The sequence below is a fragment of the Hydra viridissima genome, unplaced genomic scaffold (genome assembly GCF_058129835.1).
Source record: "Hydra viridissima isolate aposymbiotic clone 2 unplaced genomic scaffold, HvirCarnegie_v1 scaffold_5, whole genome shotgun sequence".
Classification (NCBI taxonomy): Eukaryota; Metazoa; Cnidaria; class Hydrozoa; order Anthoathecata; family Hydridae; genus Hydra; species Hydra viridissima.
This window is the reverse complement of record NW_028324304.1, coordinates 152205-168617: the sequence shown is the minus strand read 5'-3', so window position 1 is coordinate 168617 and position 16413 is coordinate 152205. Positions and strand designations below refer to the sequence as shown.

At 31.0% G+C, this 16413-nt stretch overlaps 1 pseudogene across 1 annotated transcript; it reads left to right on the top strand.

Annotated features, from left to right (window-relative positions):
- The first annotated feature begins 295 nt into the window (after nucleotides 1–295).
- LOC149887404 (uncharacterized) lies at nucleotides 296–4701 on the top strand (annotated as a pseudogene). Its single transcript, XR_016452462.1, has 8 exons — nucleotides 296–661; nucleotides 1416–1582; nucleotides 1718–2041; nucleotides 2287–2474; nucleotides 2545–2795; nucleotides 2980–3146; nucleotides 3222–3473; nucleotides 3841–4701. The product of XR_016452462.1 is annotated as an uncharacterized LOC149887404 (transcript).
- Nucleotides 4702–16413: the final 11712 nt, after the last annotated feature.

Below are 16413 nucleotides of genomic sequence, written 5' to 3'. Positions count from 1 at the left end.
AAAAGTTTGGATATTCAACCTTTTTGTAGTGAGGTCTGTTTTGTTGCAATAATCATTTAAAATAATTAAAATGGTGTAGGCAACAGGCTGTGATACCGATAGCAATCATGCATTCCTGTCAAGCGATGCTAGCCATTATTTATAAGGCCCTCCGAAACACCATCTCCATCTCCGAAATCACCATCTCTGAACCATCATCAGTGAATATAGTTTATAATCATAAAAGAATATTTTTATTTTCAATTACAATTACTACCTTTTAAAAAATAGTGTTGTTCATGTGTTTTTCATGTTTACAGATGGACATGCAAACATTTTGGTCATCAAAAACCTTATCTTATGAAGAAAAATCAAGGTAAGCGTACTAATCAGGCAATACTTCCATGTGGCTGCAAAATGTTTATTTATGTTTCGTATGACAACCAACGACAATGCTATGGTGTTAAAAAAATGTTTCTTGAACACAACCATCCATATGGTAAAGAAGAATTTTCTATGTATAGTTCACAACGTCAACCAAAAGGATTGTTAGAACAGCAGACATTGATGTTGATTGAACATGGGGCAAATACAGCGCTTGTGACAGATAGCCTTAATAGTAGCGGTTTGAAAACTAAACCTAGAGATATTTACAACATAATACAAAAGCTTAAATTCAAAGGTTAGTTATTTTTGTATATACAGAGGTGTGGAAGATATTTGAATCACAATATGTTTTTTGTCTAATTTAGCAATTGTCGCAATATATTTAATTTATTCAACAGAGTTACTCTGGTTTGAGTTCCTTTTTAGTTTTGAGGAATCATTTTTATTGAAAATCACAATGACACAATGACAAAGGACGAAGTACAGAAGCAGTTTATTTTTCAATTGGTCGCAAACCATTGCAAGAATTTTTCAACTCCAACAAAGAAATCACTTAAGTCGTAGATTATCTACTGTGGGTTTATATAAAAATTTATATAAAAACTGTATATAAAACTGTATGTAACTACAAACAGTGAAATTTTAAACTACAAACAGTCAAATTTAAAAACTAAGTTCCGAATTAGATTATAATTTTCAATTAAAATTTTTAATTACAACTTTAATATAATTTTTTAATTTTAATAAAATTAATAATTTTAATTTTTAGTTTTAAATCAACATTTGACAATAACAATTTTATTTGAAATAATCCAAAAACTGTCAAACGGGTTGAACTCTAAATGTTATTTGTTTTCATTAAAATTTTGCACAGTTGTTATAATCATAACAAAGAATAAAAATGGCCTTATGGAGAACTGAAATCTGTTACTTTGTTTTTGTGGACCATCCTAACATAATTATATATATATATATATATATATATATATATATATATATATATATATATATATATATATATATATATATATATATATATATTTAATTAGGTTCTGCACTTGAAGAAATAAAGACAGTGCTTGATTTTCCAGGAAGTCTTTATCACATTGATGCTAACTCAGATGGACAAGTTGAATGCATAACTTGGACAACAACTGAGCAAATAATGCTCCTGCAAAAATTTCCAGATGTAATAATGATGGATGGCACTTATAAGGCAGCTTACTTATTTTCTTTTTCTCAATCGGTTTTTTTTCTCTTTTATTTTACAAAATATAATGCATTGTTTTGTTATTAGGAACTGATTTTTTTTTTTAACATATAATACTTAATTCCATTAACAAATGTATAGATAAATAATCTCTCCATGCCTCTATACACACTTGCTGTAGTAGATCAACACGGGATGGGGCGCCCTGTAATACAATCAATAGTGTATCGTGAGGATAAAGCTCATCTTAGAATGTTTCTGATACGATCACAAGAATGGGCTGGTTTTAATACATTTTCAACATCCATTTTTGTAATTGATAAGGCTCAAGCTGAAATCTCAGTGTTGCAAGCTGTTTTCCCACATAATCATATTTTGCTTTGTCGATTTCATGTATCCAAAGCATTTGTACATAAAATAAAAAAAAGTAATTTGCTAAGTAATGACAAAGAATCTTTATATAAGGTTAGTTCTAAATAATTCTAGTTAATTGTGTTAAAAAAGCAATCATTAAAAAATTAATAGAAATTAAAATAATGCTTTGAAAATTGTCAACTTTTTTGACATTAGATGTTCCATGACTTTGACATTCATGGAACACTTATGCTTATTGTATGCCTTGTATAAATACAAGTAATTTTATTTTAATTTCATACATTTATTTTATTGTTAATTGTTTTTGAAAATTATTTACATATCTTAACTGTCAGGCTACGAAAAGGTTGTTATATGGTAACCAGCAAACATGTGATGAAGCTTTGTTGAATATACAAGAGACTTTCCCAGAGTTTTACACATACTTAACAAACAACTGGTTGATGATGGCTGACATGTTCATGGGCTACCACAGAAAAGGGCTACTCCACATCGATAATCACACCAATAATAGATTGGAATGGTTTGATGATTTGTTTTCTATTTTGTTATAAGATTAATTGTTAGTTAATAATACTTTACCGAATTTGTAGGTATCACAGAACTTTAAAAGATGTTGGTTTGACATCGCGTATGTCACCAGGTAATCTTATTAGCAAAATAATAAAGATAAATAGAGTTCAACTTGAAAAATCAAAGCATGCTGATTTTGATCAGCGTCTTAAAATAAACACTAAGCTTCCAGAATGTTTAAAATTTTATGCTCATGCAATCTCGTCATTCATTTTACAACATGGTTGAACAGTATAATTTAAGTCAAAAGGAAGGATATAGTTTACAAGAGGTAAGTGTTTTTAATCTTTTTTTATGGTTGCTGTGATTTATTTAGCAATTTTAGTCATAATAGATGCAACTTGTAGCAAAAGTTTAAAATTGATTTTTTTTATACTTATATTAATTAAGATAATTATAAGTACAATTTATTTTATTTTAACATGTTATAAAATATGAGATTAAAATATCTTCAGGAAAATAATTGCTTGCAAGTTAGATACAATGATTGTTTGTTTCCCCTTTATAACTGGACTTGCCAATGTGATAATGCTGCTGGTTATGGAGTTCCGTGCTCTCATGCTTTCTTTGCTATTAGTGAAAAAAATATGAACTTATCTGATCTAGATCTTATTCATAAAAGGCAATAACTGTTTTTGATTTGTATTAATAGTAGTAGTATGTTAAAAAATATTTAAAATGAATAAAATAATTTTAGGTGGTTTGTTCCTACCCATCAAATGGCAAATGTAAACCAAGGGAACAATTATCTAATTCATGCATGACATTTTCAATTCAACCATTGGCATTATGCAATTCCACTGTTAAGGAAAGATATAATACAGCTTTGAGCCATTTGCAGCCTTTGGATTCTATCTTATCTGAATTTACACCAAGTAAGTTTGATTTAGCTATTAAATGGCTGGAATCAGTTTGCGAACAATGCATATCTGGAGAGTGGGAACTGCAGGTAAAAATAATAAAATCCATAATTAATTTAATAAATAATAAATAAATAAAAATATTAACTTTTATTTAACAAGTTAAACTAAAGTTATACTTGCACAAGGCTGGGGCCAATATAGTCAAGGAAGCATTTTTTAATTTAATTTTAATTGTAACTCTCTCAACTCTGAAATACAATCTCCAAGGTTGTTAAATGAAGATACAAGTTAAACAACATATTTCTAGGTAGCATTAAACTGTAAACCACTTAATAATAAGCAAGAATCTATTATACTACCTCATTAAATCTCCGGATAAATCATTTACATTTATTTTCTTTATGTGCAATCCATCATGACTTGTAATCATAATGCTATTTAAATTTTGTACAGGTTCAACAGCACCATTCTGAAGATGATGTTATTTCAGAAAATCTTTTCCAGACAAATGCTGAAATATTTCCTGAAAGTTCTTCTGCAACATTAGAATGTGTTTTGCCTGTTTCATCTCAAGTTTCTCTACAAACAAACTCTGTAATTACATCAAGCATTTCCCAAACAATTACATCTGAGACTCTTCATGTTGAAAGATTGCAGACAAATGTTGAAATTTTTCCTGAAAGTTCTTTATCTGCAACATCGGAATGTGTTTTGCCTGTGTCACCTCAAATTTCTATACAAACAAACTCTGAAACTACATTAAAAACTTTTCCAACAATCACTTGTGAGACTCTTCCTGTTGAAAAAAGGTATACCACTAGAATTTTAAAAGACATTGACATTGTATTACGTAAACCACAGCGCTTTCCCCCAGGTCTACCAGCAGTAAAAAAACAGAGACTTTTTTACAACGTAACAAAACCTCTTGAGAAACTTGGCGTCTATGAAAAAGATTTTATTCGTTTAACTTGGTTCGTCAAAGATTCTATTGCACAAAATTCTTTAGAAAGTGGTAGTAAAATCTCAAGTAATGATCTTTCTCCTACTGTACCTTATATCATTAATGATAAAAGAGCTAATTTACATGAGCTTAAACAATATTTTGATGAATCTGCTTGGGCAGAAATTGAAGTACGATGTAAGAGCACTTCATCTGATAGTTGGCCATGCTATCACTGTCAACAAATTCAATCAGCCAGTAAACTTCAAAAATGGATTCAGTGCGATCATTGTTTATATTGGTATCATTACTATTGTGTTGGTATTTCAAGAAAACCTAAAAGTTACTGGTTTTGTATGGATTGCAAAACCTAATTGAAAACCTAATTATATATATTCATATGTATATATATATATATATATATATATATATATATATATATATATATATATATATATATATATATATATATATATATATATATATATATATATTGTGAGGAGGGAGAAAAGTTAAAAACAGCGAAAAGGCATACATACAGAGACTTATTCATCATGCCTATAAATAAAACACGAGAAATCTAATGAAGCAAAAATAAAAAAACAACGATTAAGAAAAGACATACACACAGAGACCTATTTACCTGTCAAGTAAACTAATGATAAGTAGATATAGCAACGAAACAAATAATAATGGAGAACTATAAAAGCTCAAAAAAGAAAGAATCTTACAGTTTTTTTGAGAGAGTTTTTTTTGGGAGAGTTAAGAGAAGAAGAATTAGAGTTTTTAAGTGGAGTTTTTGGGAGAAGAGAAAGAGTTTTTGAAGAAGAGATTTAAAAGAGAATTTTAAGAGAAAGAGTTTTAAGAGATTTAAAGAGAATTTTAAAGAAGAAAAAGGATTTTGTTATAAAAAGAGTTTTAAGAGATTTAAAAGAGGAATTTATGAGAAAAGGATTTTTGAAGATTTAAGGAGAATTTTATGAGAAGTATTTACGAAGATTTTAAAGAGAAACTTACGAGAAGAATTGGTAAGAAAAGATATTTGAGTAACTTTAAATAAGCGTTATTATCTGTATTGATTTATTGATATTTGCATGAGTTAATTTTAAGAGAATATATATTGATGTGAATATTTGAGAATATTTATTAAGAAAAATAAGTAAGAGAAGAAGAACCAGTAGTAAGTACTTTTGTTTGCTTTTCGATTATTAATATTATTGTTGTTATAACTATATGCGTAAAATATTGTTATTGAAAAGTTTGATGCTTTACCGCGCACCTAACATATCCGCGCCATTAGATTTACGTCACACAAATATAAGAGTGCTTACCGTTACACATCAATAGAACATTTGTTGAGTTTTATATTATAGAATATACTGAGGACGGCGAATTTAAGTTAAGCCTTTTTTGATTAGACCTTGCCCATTCCTAACCAAATACTCCCCAGACCACTAACCTCGTTCCCAACCTCCATATACCTAATCCAAACATAACACCAAACTTCCCCTTCCCCTTCCCCTTTACTGCAAAAGAAGAAAACATAACAATAATAAATAAAAAAAGAAATCCACCGCCCAATTGTAAATAAAAAAAAAAAAAAAAATCCACCGCCCTTACAATATATATATATATATATATATACATATATATATATATATATATATATATATATATATATATATATATATATATATATATATATATATATATATATATATATATATATATATATATATATATATATATATATATATATATATTAGGGCTGTCCAAAAATTAGTTCACAACCCAGAACATAGCCTAGTGAAGTTTTTCCCATTATACTATCAATTCTTTATTGAAAAACATTTTTTACAGATTTATTTTAAGTCTTCTAGGGGTTGCTCAAAGCTCTTGAATATTTTAACTAAAATATAACAGAAAATGTATTAAAACGCTATCTTACTTTTGTTCTTACTTAGTCTTACTCAATTAAATTTATTAAAGTAATTATGGAAATTGTTATTTTTTATATAGTAGTAATATGATGCACAACTTGTGCATGTTTTTTTACGTTCTACATATATTTCTGGAAAATAATTCAATATTTTCATAGCTTTTAAGGTCCAAAATGAGGAAAAATGTCGAAATTGTCACTTCAAGTTAGTAAGTTCAAGTTATTAGTTTCAAATGTTTAGTGTTTTTTTGTCAAAACTTGGAAACAGCTTCCGATGTTGTTCCACACCTTGCAATAGCCATGCTCTCTGTTGTTCATCTGTTGTTATTATTGTTGCAAAATCTGAGATTAGTTTGACGCCTCGTTCGGCAGCATCGTTGACAACTTTTACTGTTCGAACAAACTTTTCAGCAACTTGGAAGTCTTCATCTGCTGCCCATTGACTCACTGGTTTAGCAAGCCAATCTCTTCTGATGTTGAGATTCTGGAACAACAGATGTGACTCCGGTCCTAACAGACTCTTCAATGTTGTGTTGCGTTAGATTTGTCTGAAGATTGGTTTACCCATTCGGAAGTTTTCAGGCACTGCTAATGTCCACAATTTGTTTGCTATTTCTTGCTTAACATGGTCACTCATTTTAGGATGATGACTAAATAAAGCAAAAGGAACAACTTCTTCAGTGAGGTACCATCGATGGTTGTTTAGTTTGGCTACCACAACATCTGCAATTTCTCTGTCTACATTGCGGAAATCCATCATGTCATGAATGAGTTCTAGATCGTTTACGGGAGCATCGGCTCCAATACTGGCTTGCATCCATGCTGAGGTGTAAAAAAGAGCCAAGAATCTGTTTGTGATGAACCCAATAAACATAAACCTCTTGATAAAGGCTTTATTCAACAATAATATACTTATCTAAAGATACAAGAGTTTTAAATATAACACAAAAAGTTCATAACACAAAAAGTTCAAAAACAATATAAACACTAAGAATCACAACAATTTTCCCATCTATATAGAAAAGACACTTGCTTCGTCAGTTTAGTATAAAGTCATTAAATTTTGCAGGAACTTTGCAAGTTCTTGTAGAACGTCGCAAAACGTCAGTAGATGACTCATTTATTGGTTTATTGACTTCGACACTTATTTCCGATGCAATTTTCGGTGATGGGCTTTTATTTACATTAAACACTTCCGCAGTTGCATTATCATGAGATTCAATAATTCTATTCTCGTTGATATTACAAGACTTTTCTTGTGGGGCAGAGTATGGTGCAAGATCTTGAAGTGAAACAGTTGATTCTCTTCCATCCGGGTAACGAATATTAGCATATGTTGGGTTTACATCCACTAATTCGACTTTATCAACAAGATTATCGTTTTTGTTTGTTCGCACAAAACGTCTAAGAAAAATGGGACCAGGAGTTAACCATGAGGGTAATGAAGTTCCACATGATGAACGCCGAAGGAAACTGAATAATCTCTCATGGGGTGTACAATTAGTTGCAGTAGTGAGTGAAGGGCATCGGATAGAACAATCTCCCAATTTCTAACATCTAGGTTGTGGGAACGAACGTAGTGAGTGAAGGGCATCGGATAGAACAATCTCCCAATTTCTAACATCTAGGTTGTGGGTTTTTAGTGCCAAACAAATATTTCTCCAAATCAACCCATTGTACCTCTCAACTTGTCCATTACTGATAGGATGATATGGAGTGGAATTACTTGTTGCAATTCCTTTCTGAGTCAGGTAAGATTTTAGTTCATTAGATATGAATGACGAGCCTCTGTCAGAATGAATGTAAGTTGGAAAACCACAAAAAGAGAATATTTGGTCTAAACATTTCACAACGGTTGTTGAACTGATATCTGGACACGGGATTGCAAATGGATACCGAGAATATTCATTAATAGCTGTAAATAAATACTTATTTCTAGAATTCGATGGCAATGGTCCTTTAAAATCTATACTTAGACGATCCATTGGACGTATCGATTTGATTAACTCACTGACATTTGCAGATCGATAAAACTTTGGTTTTAATTCTGAACAAATATGGCAGTTAGAGCAAATTTTCTTGACCTCTTCGGTGGAAAAAGGTAAGTTCTTAGATTTAACAAAGTGAAGCATGCGAGTGACTCCTGGATGACATAAACAGTTATGTATATCGCTTAGGTTTGTTTGAGGTTGAGTTGTGGCACAAAAAGCACGCGTAAGTGCATCAGGGACTACATTATCACTTCCAGGACGATACGATATAGTATAGCTAAACTCTGCTAACTCCATCCTCCAGCACTGAACTTACTATTTTTAATCTTTGTTTTCTTTCGGTTATCAAACATAAAAGCTACAGAACGCTGATCAGTGATTAACTGGAATTGATTTCGTAATAATAAATGCCGCCATTTTCGAACAGCTTCAATAATAGCCACTGCTTCTTTTTCTACTGCAGGGTAATTAATTTCACTTTTGTTTAATGTCCGAGACATGAAGGCAACTGGGCGACCATTTTGATTCAAGGTAGCTGATACAGCTACATCTGATGCATCACATTCAACAACAAAAGGTAAACTCTCATCAATAGAACTCAAAGTGGCAGAGTGAAGTTCTCTTTTAAGTAATTGAAATGCTTCAAATGCTTCACTATCGATTGAGAATGATTTAACATTAATTAAAGGTCGAACTTTATTAGCAAAAGAAGGGATCCACTTTGAGTAATAAGAAAACATACCCAAAGTTCGACGAAGTGATAAAACATCAGATGGAGGAGGTAGTAAATCTAAAGGACGTAATCGTTCAGTATCTGGTTTTATGTTGTTATGACTAATGCAATAACCAAGAATATTTATCGAAGGAACTGAAATGACAGATTTTGATTCATTTAATGTTAAGCCCCAACGTTGTGAGGCGCTTTGAAACTGTAGACAATTTTCATCATGATGTGCCTGATCATAGCCACCAATGGTTATATTGTCAAGGTATGGAAAAGTGTCATGCAACTTTTCTTCTTCAACAAATTTGTCCATAGATCTTTGGAACATAGACACACCATTAGTAACTCCAAATGGAATCCTGCAAAATTGGAACAATTTACCATTTGCTTCAAATGCTGTATACTTTTTATCTGAATTTTTTATAGGAATTTGGTGGTAAGCACTTTTTAAGTCAAAGGTAGAGAATACCTTGTATTTTGCAAGTTCATTTATCATATCATCTATTCTGGGGAGAGGATATGCATCTAATTCAGTGTAAAGGTTAACTGTTTGAGAGTAATCAATGCAAAGTCTTTTTTTGTTTGATTTAGTAAGATCCTTTACAACCACTACCTGGGCTCTCCATGGTGAGAAGCATGGCTCAATTATACCATCTGATAATAGCTGTGATATTTCACTTTTAATAAAATTTTGGTCATCTTTATTAAACCTTCTTGATTTAGTAGCTATTGGCTGCGTTTTGTTTGAAATACCCATAAACAAGGAAGGTATTTTTATTTGAGCCATTTGCAGGGCACATAGGTTATTTTCCTTCGTGACTATTAAGTCTTCTTTTTCTCCACCAAACGGAAAAATAAGATTTTTGTGTTGCTTTTGGAAGTCATATCCAAGTATGATATCACTACAAAGATTTTCCAAGACACCAAACCGAACATTATCATACAGTAAACCATTTAGTTCGAGGTTAACTGAGCAACAACCCACCAAACCAGACTCCATTGTTGTGAGGGCCATAGAAATTTTTCTTTTACTGGGTATCGTTTTTATTTTCAAATTATCAATAATTTTTTTGCTTATAAAATTATCTGAACTACAAGAATCAATTAGTGCTGTTAATGATTCATCATTAATTTTGACAACAACAGGTGCATGAGAAAGGCTCTCAGGACAGCCACTTGAAAGAGTACACAAACTTGGTTTATGCACTGCAGCAGTAACACTGTGGGTCTTATTGATTGACCGGCCAAGACAAACTTTGGAGAAATGTCCTTTTTTTCCACATTTAAAACATGTAACATTTTGAGCTGGACAATTTTTCCGAGCAGAGGTTCGATTGAGTTGGTTGTGAGATTGATTACCACAATAAATACAATTTGTTTGTGGATGAACAGGCGTTGCATTAAGTCCTGCTGTAGATTCTTCTGGTAACTCTATAGTAGCAACAATATTTGGACTGGTTGATGATGAGGAGGGTTTCTGTATATAAGACTCAGAGTTCCTCTGAGCAATGTCAAGAGAGCGAGCTTGGTTAAATGCTGATTGTAAATTCAATGTTGAATTTTCAAGAAGGCGCTGACGAATGTAATTTGAGGTTATTCCAGAAATAAAAGCGTCTCTTATTTGTTCCTCTCGATATTGTTCAGCTGAGACATCTTTATAATTACAGTTTTTGCTAAGTTTGCGTAGTTCCTGAAGAAAGTCTTCAAGAGATTCACCTGATGTTTGATGCCTTATTAGTAATTGATGCCTTGCAAAAATTTCATTAGGGGTTTTTATATATAAGTTTTCCAGTGTTTCAATGGTGCTCTCATAGGAATCACACTCTTCAATGTAATCATAAACATTGGATGATACAAAATTAATGATGGAGCGAAATTTATCTGGAGCATCCTCTCCACAATCCTCAATAAAATTCTCAAATGTTCGTTTCCAATGCTTCCATTCTTTTGAAGCAGTTGGTGCATTATGGTCAAGATCAAGCCTTGTTGGTTTTAAGATCTTTGACATTTTATATATATATATATGTTGAATAAATTGTGATGAACCCAATAAACATAAACCTCTTGATAAAGGCTTTATTCAACAATAATATACTTATCTAAAGATACAAGAGTTTTAAATATAACACAAAAAGTTCATAACACAAAAAGTTCAAAAACAATATAAACACTAAGAATCACAACACTGTTTATACGTTCCAGTTTAATCACAGTTTCCTTGTCATATTTCATTGCTTTTGAAAACATGAACATCTTCCCAGCATATATGTTGCAAGCCATCCAACGAGCCTGATGCATGGCTCCAGGTTTGAGGAAATGGGTACCACGAGGTGGTGTTTCACCCAGAACAATAAGATTATTTTCTGCGCACTCATGGTAGTCATCCCGAGGAAACACAGATGATTCCTTGCTATTGAGCAGCGTTTTTAAATTTTCAATGACTCGTTCTTTAACTTCCAACAACCATGGATTTTCAATTTTCAGCAACTGGATAGGTGATTGCTTATCGAGACCTGACCATGCCTCTTTGAAGGTAGCAAACATTTTGTTTTCTGGTCCTCTGATTTCACCAAACAGTAATTTCCAAACAGCGCTAGCTACAAGTTCAAGGATATGGTGACGACAAGCAAGATAAAATAGCTTTTTATCAACAAGTTCTTCGATAAGTTTAGCTGCACCCTTATGGACCCCACTGTTGCTTGCTGTAGTATCAAATACCAAAGCGACAACTGATTCTTTTAATCCCCATGCTTGTAAGAGATCATATGAGGCATCAGCTTGAGTTTGTCTTTTAGAATCTCCTAGTTGTGGCACACCCAGCAATTTTCCCGATGAAAATTCTGGTGAACCTGACAGAAGAATTGCTAGACGTTCAAACTTATCACCAAGAGAGTCCTACAGTAACTTTCCATCCCAGTGCATGGCACCAAATTGAGGTGGTTTTTCCTTTATTTTCTCCATTATGTTTTCTGCAATGTGCTGTCTGTTTGACATTCGCTTTCGACGCGTAGTTGAACGGGATACATCGAAGTCGTCTAGATTGCCACCCGCTGCTTTTATTATAGCTGAAACTATTATTGTAGTTTGATTGTCGGACAACTTTACCCGATTGACTGCTGTCGTTAACTCGTCACATTCCATAATTTTTCTGGGAACTTGAAGTGTAACAAACTCTTGAAACTCTATTTTTTCAATAATGTGATCTGGCTCAAAATCCGGATCAATTTCCGTACAACCAACTTGTGCACCATCCTCGGACTCTTCAAAAAATTCATTTCCTTCTAGCTCTGCAGCTGCTCTTTTCTCTAGTCTTTCTGTTTCTTTTTCTTGTCGTTGTTGCTGATGTTCAATTCTGGTCAGAAACTGTAAAGCCTTTGCTTCAAAATTTTGATCCCGGCCATTCATACTAGAATTTCTTTCATGTTTCTGATCAAGATAAAACGCAATGTCATCATCTTTGTGTTTCTGAGATAGAAGTCTAGATTTTCTTATGTCATCAATTGCATCTGGAGCACCAATGTCGAAAAGCATATCAAGCTCTGAGATGAAGTTTTCTCGTTTGTTACCAGGGTCGGCGGCACGACTTCTATTTTTTTTTAAACTGGTCCATTCATTCCATAATCCAAGAACATCAAACATACAGTTTTGTCTTACTTTGGTTTTGATGCGAGCCATGTGCCAAAAATCTGCAACACTGTCTGCAACGATGTAAGAAATTTCTTCATTCTTAACACTGTTACCAACGCTATCAGGATCATGTCTCAGATATAACATACTTCATCACCTGTCTGCGTGTAGGTAACTTTGCTCCTGTAATTAATGAACATGGCTGACCAATCAACCAAAAATTTGTACTAGTTCTAGTGGTAGGTTTTGAAGATGACGGAGTTGCGGGAACACTCGAAGGTAATGGCGAAGACGGTATAATTGGGTTTGTCACTTTTAATTCTTTTCCACTCCTAGTCAACATTTTCTATTTTTTCTAAACAAAAATGCAAAATTGTATGTACCCAATCATAGCATGCAGGTAAAATAAATAACTATTATAACAAAAACATTACTTCCTATGTGTTTTAGAAAATGACATACAATTTGTTTGATTTGGGTCAAATTTGGGTCAAAATTGTGTAAAATTTAAAAAAAAATACTCACAATAACTTAAATAATCATCAACTTATCAATTGGCATCCATAACTTAATTAATCAATAACCTAAATTGATCAATTTCAACATTTTTCGACAGTTATACTAAAAATAACATAGCGTTTTTGTACATTTTCTGTTAAAATTTACTTAAAATGTTCAAGAGCTTTGAGCAACCCCTAGAAGACTTTAAATAAATCTGTAAAAAATGTTTTTCAATAAAGCATTGATAGTATAATGGGAAAAACTTCACTAGGCTATGTTCTGGGTTGTGTAATAATTTCTGGACAGCCCTAATATATATATATATATATATATATATATATATATTAAATTATCAACTAATATATGCATTAATGGTAAAATGATAATTTAATATATTAGCGTGAATATAACTTAACGATAAGTAGATACTAATTATAATTTGTCTTTTATTTAAAACTTGTTCAAATTTAACTTTAACATTTTTTAGACTTTTAAGCGTTAATTGATGTATCCTGTTAATATCGGCACACCAAAAGAACAACGGTTAAACAGAATTTATGTTTTTTTTAATAAAATTCATTTATGCAAGGCTGTAACTTTACTAACATTTTATGTACCTGTTAGTCATTAGTTACTCTCTGCAGTAGTGCTGGAAGGTATGATAACATAACTGCATGGTAAACAACTTTAAAACTTTCATTCATTATATGAAAGACTGTATAAAGCTGTCTTGACTATTAGCTAAGCTCTGTGACATAAGCGCAACTTAGAGGTTCCTTCTAGAAATGTTTTATTTCTATTTTGTTATTGGAATGGTTATAATGTACGCTTTATAATGTATACTAAATATATATATAATATATAAGTTTTATAAAAGTGCTATTATACTAAATTATGTATTTAAGTGTAAAGTGAATAGAATAATTCTTTAATAATCAAAATTCTCGTAATATCAGCGAACTTTATTATTAATTTAACTTTATTATTAATTTAATTATCACAACATGTGATTGTCAATCATGTTGTTAGGATATTGAAACTGCTCCAAAAGCAATTAAAATAAACTCTATAAACTAATAAACTATAAACTATATTATCTAATAATTATTAGACTATAAACTATATTATCTTATATCTCTATCAACAAAATGTAATAAACTATAAATTATATTATCTTATTGTGCGACTTTAACTTAGCGCTTCATCAAGCAAGCCTTTTACCTATTAAAATTATTTCCAAGTACCTATAAGTAAAACTTTCCCTTTTATTAAGGAAGTTTTTTTTCTTATTTTTTCCATATTAAAAAGCCAGGGACTGTCGACCTTGTTTTATATATAGATACATACATTTATGCTTATTTGGTCAACCTAAGTAGTTAAACTTCCTCCAATTTCATGGGGATCCTTCTCCGCATACACATTTTTGCACCACAAATGTGTCTAAAAAATTTAGTGCATTCAAACCAAACAATATTACTACCACGTTCTTTACAATTTACTTATTTCTCCGTGAACACACTTTTGCAATATTTGCTTACCACTTAAATAGTCGAAATTACAACATACCGTCTATCCTTAGAGATGACTAAAAAAGTGTCCTAAATAAATTAAAAAGCGTGTACAATATGGTTTACATTACGACAAGATACATTTATCTTTAATCTTTATTCGACATTTGGCTTTTTTTTTGTAAACACAGCCAAATGCTTTTAAAAAATCGGTAAGTTTTCAAAAAATATAGCCAAAATCATATGAAATTTGTTGCAAACTGCCAATATTTATTATAATAAATTTTGTTACTAAGGAAATTTTCAAAAATTCGTTATTTATAGAATATGTTGAAAGTAGCCAAAATCGCTTCTGAATTTCCGTGAATTTTCACGGAAAATAGCGAAAACTCCTCATATTAAGTTCCGTGAAATTTCACGGAAAATAGTCAAAATTGCTTCTTAATTTCCGTGAATTTTCACAGAAAATAACATTAAGCATTTGAAATAGCATTACTTAACAACTTCAGTATTTCCTTTAATATGCAAGTAACATTATTTACTTAAACATTATAGGAAACGTAATGTGATAATTGTCAAAGAAGTAATAACATAAAATATTAAACAGTGTAAAGCGAAAAATGATATAAAGTACTCAAAAATGTTTCTGATATATATTAATGATTTTAAAAACAACAACAACAACAAGATTGGATCTTATCCCGAATATACGTGAATTAGGAGTGAATAAATTACGATTTTGGAAGGATTTACTTAACAAAATCAAATAAAACTGAAAAAATTAGCAAATAGAACATAAATTAACGCTACTTTTGATTGATTTATTTCAAAAGCGAAGAAAAAAACTATAACAATGTGGTAGAAATTATGATTCTTTTATAGAAAAAGAATACCAATGGCTTCAAGAAAATCTTATGGCCAATAAAAGTAGCCATTTTGGTTCTGGAAAACCAATGGGTGGTCATATTTAACAATATTTAATAGTAGGCATGCGCAATGAATGGGATTCCCTGAAATGCCGTTTTAAAACTTTTTACGCAACGTCAAAACGTTGAAATTCGTGTTTTCTGAAAACGGCTTATAAATGGATCGAAGTAGCACTTGCTCCAAAAGTGTAACAAAGTAATTATTTAATTTCTGATACAAATTTAGGATATATAAATAAGTATAAATACATAAATATATATATCTATCGAGTATCATATCGAGTAGTCTACATGGGCAGGAAAACCATTTTAATAAAATACACAGTGCTTCTACCGGAGTAACTTTAAACCCGTTATAACATACAAACTCTTGAAGTAGTTGAAATACGTCGAGTAAGCGATATATATCACTACGTAGAAATCTAAATTCACTTTTGCATTCATCATCAGACATAATTTCTAAACAAAATTGCTTATAACTTCAAAACAGTAAATCTGGATTCTTAGACAAATGTAATTTGTACAGTAGTAAAACTTCCTCGTCGTCTATGATGTTATATTCTAATGCAAGTAATAAACTATTTCTAACATTTCTTAAAGGAGCCATTTTAAATTTTTTTTGTTTATTTCAAGATGTTTTCTTTTTTTGGAAGCGGAAATTTAAGTTATATATATATATAACTTAAGTCGTATTTTTTTATTAAATACGTAAAGTTGCGCTTTTTACTTTTTTAGTTTTTGTACATAAAATACGATTCAACCTATATATATATATATATATATATATATATATATATATATATATATATATATATATATATATATATATATATATATATATATATATGTATATATGGCGCTACTACACTT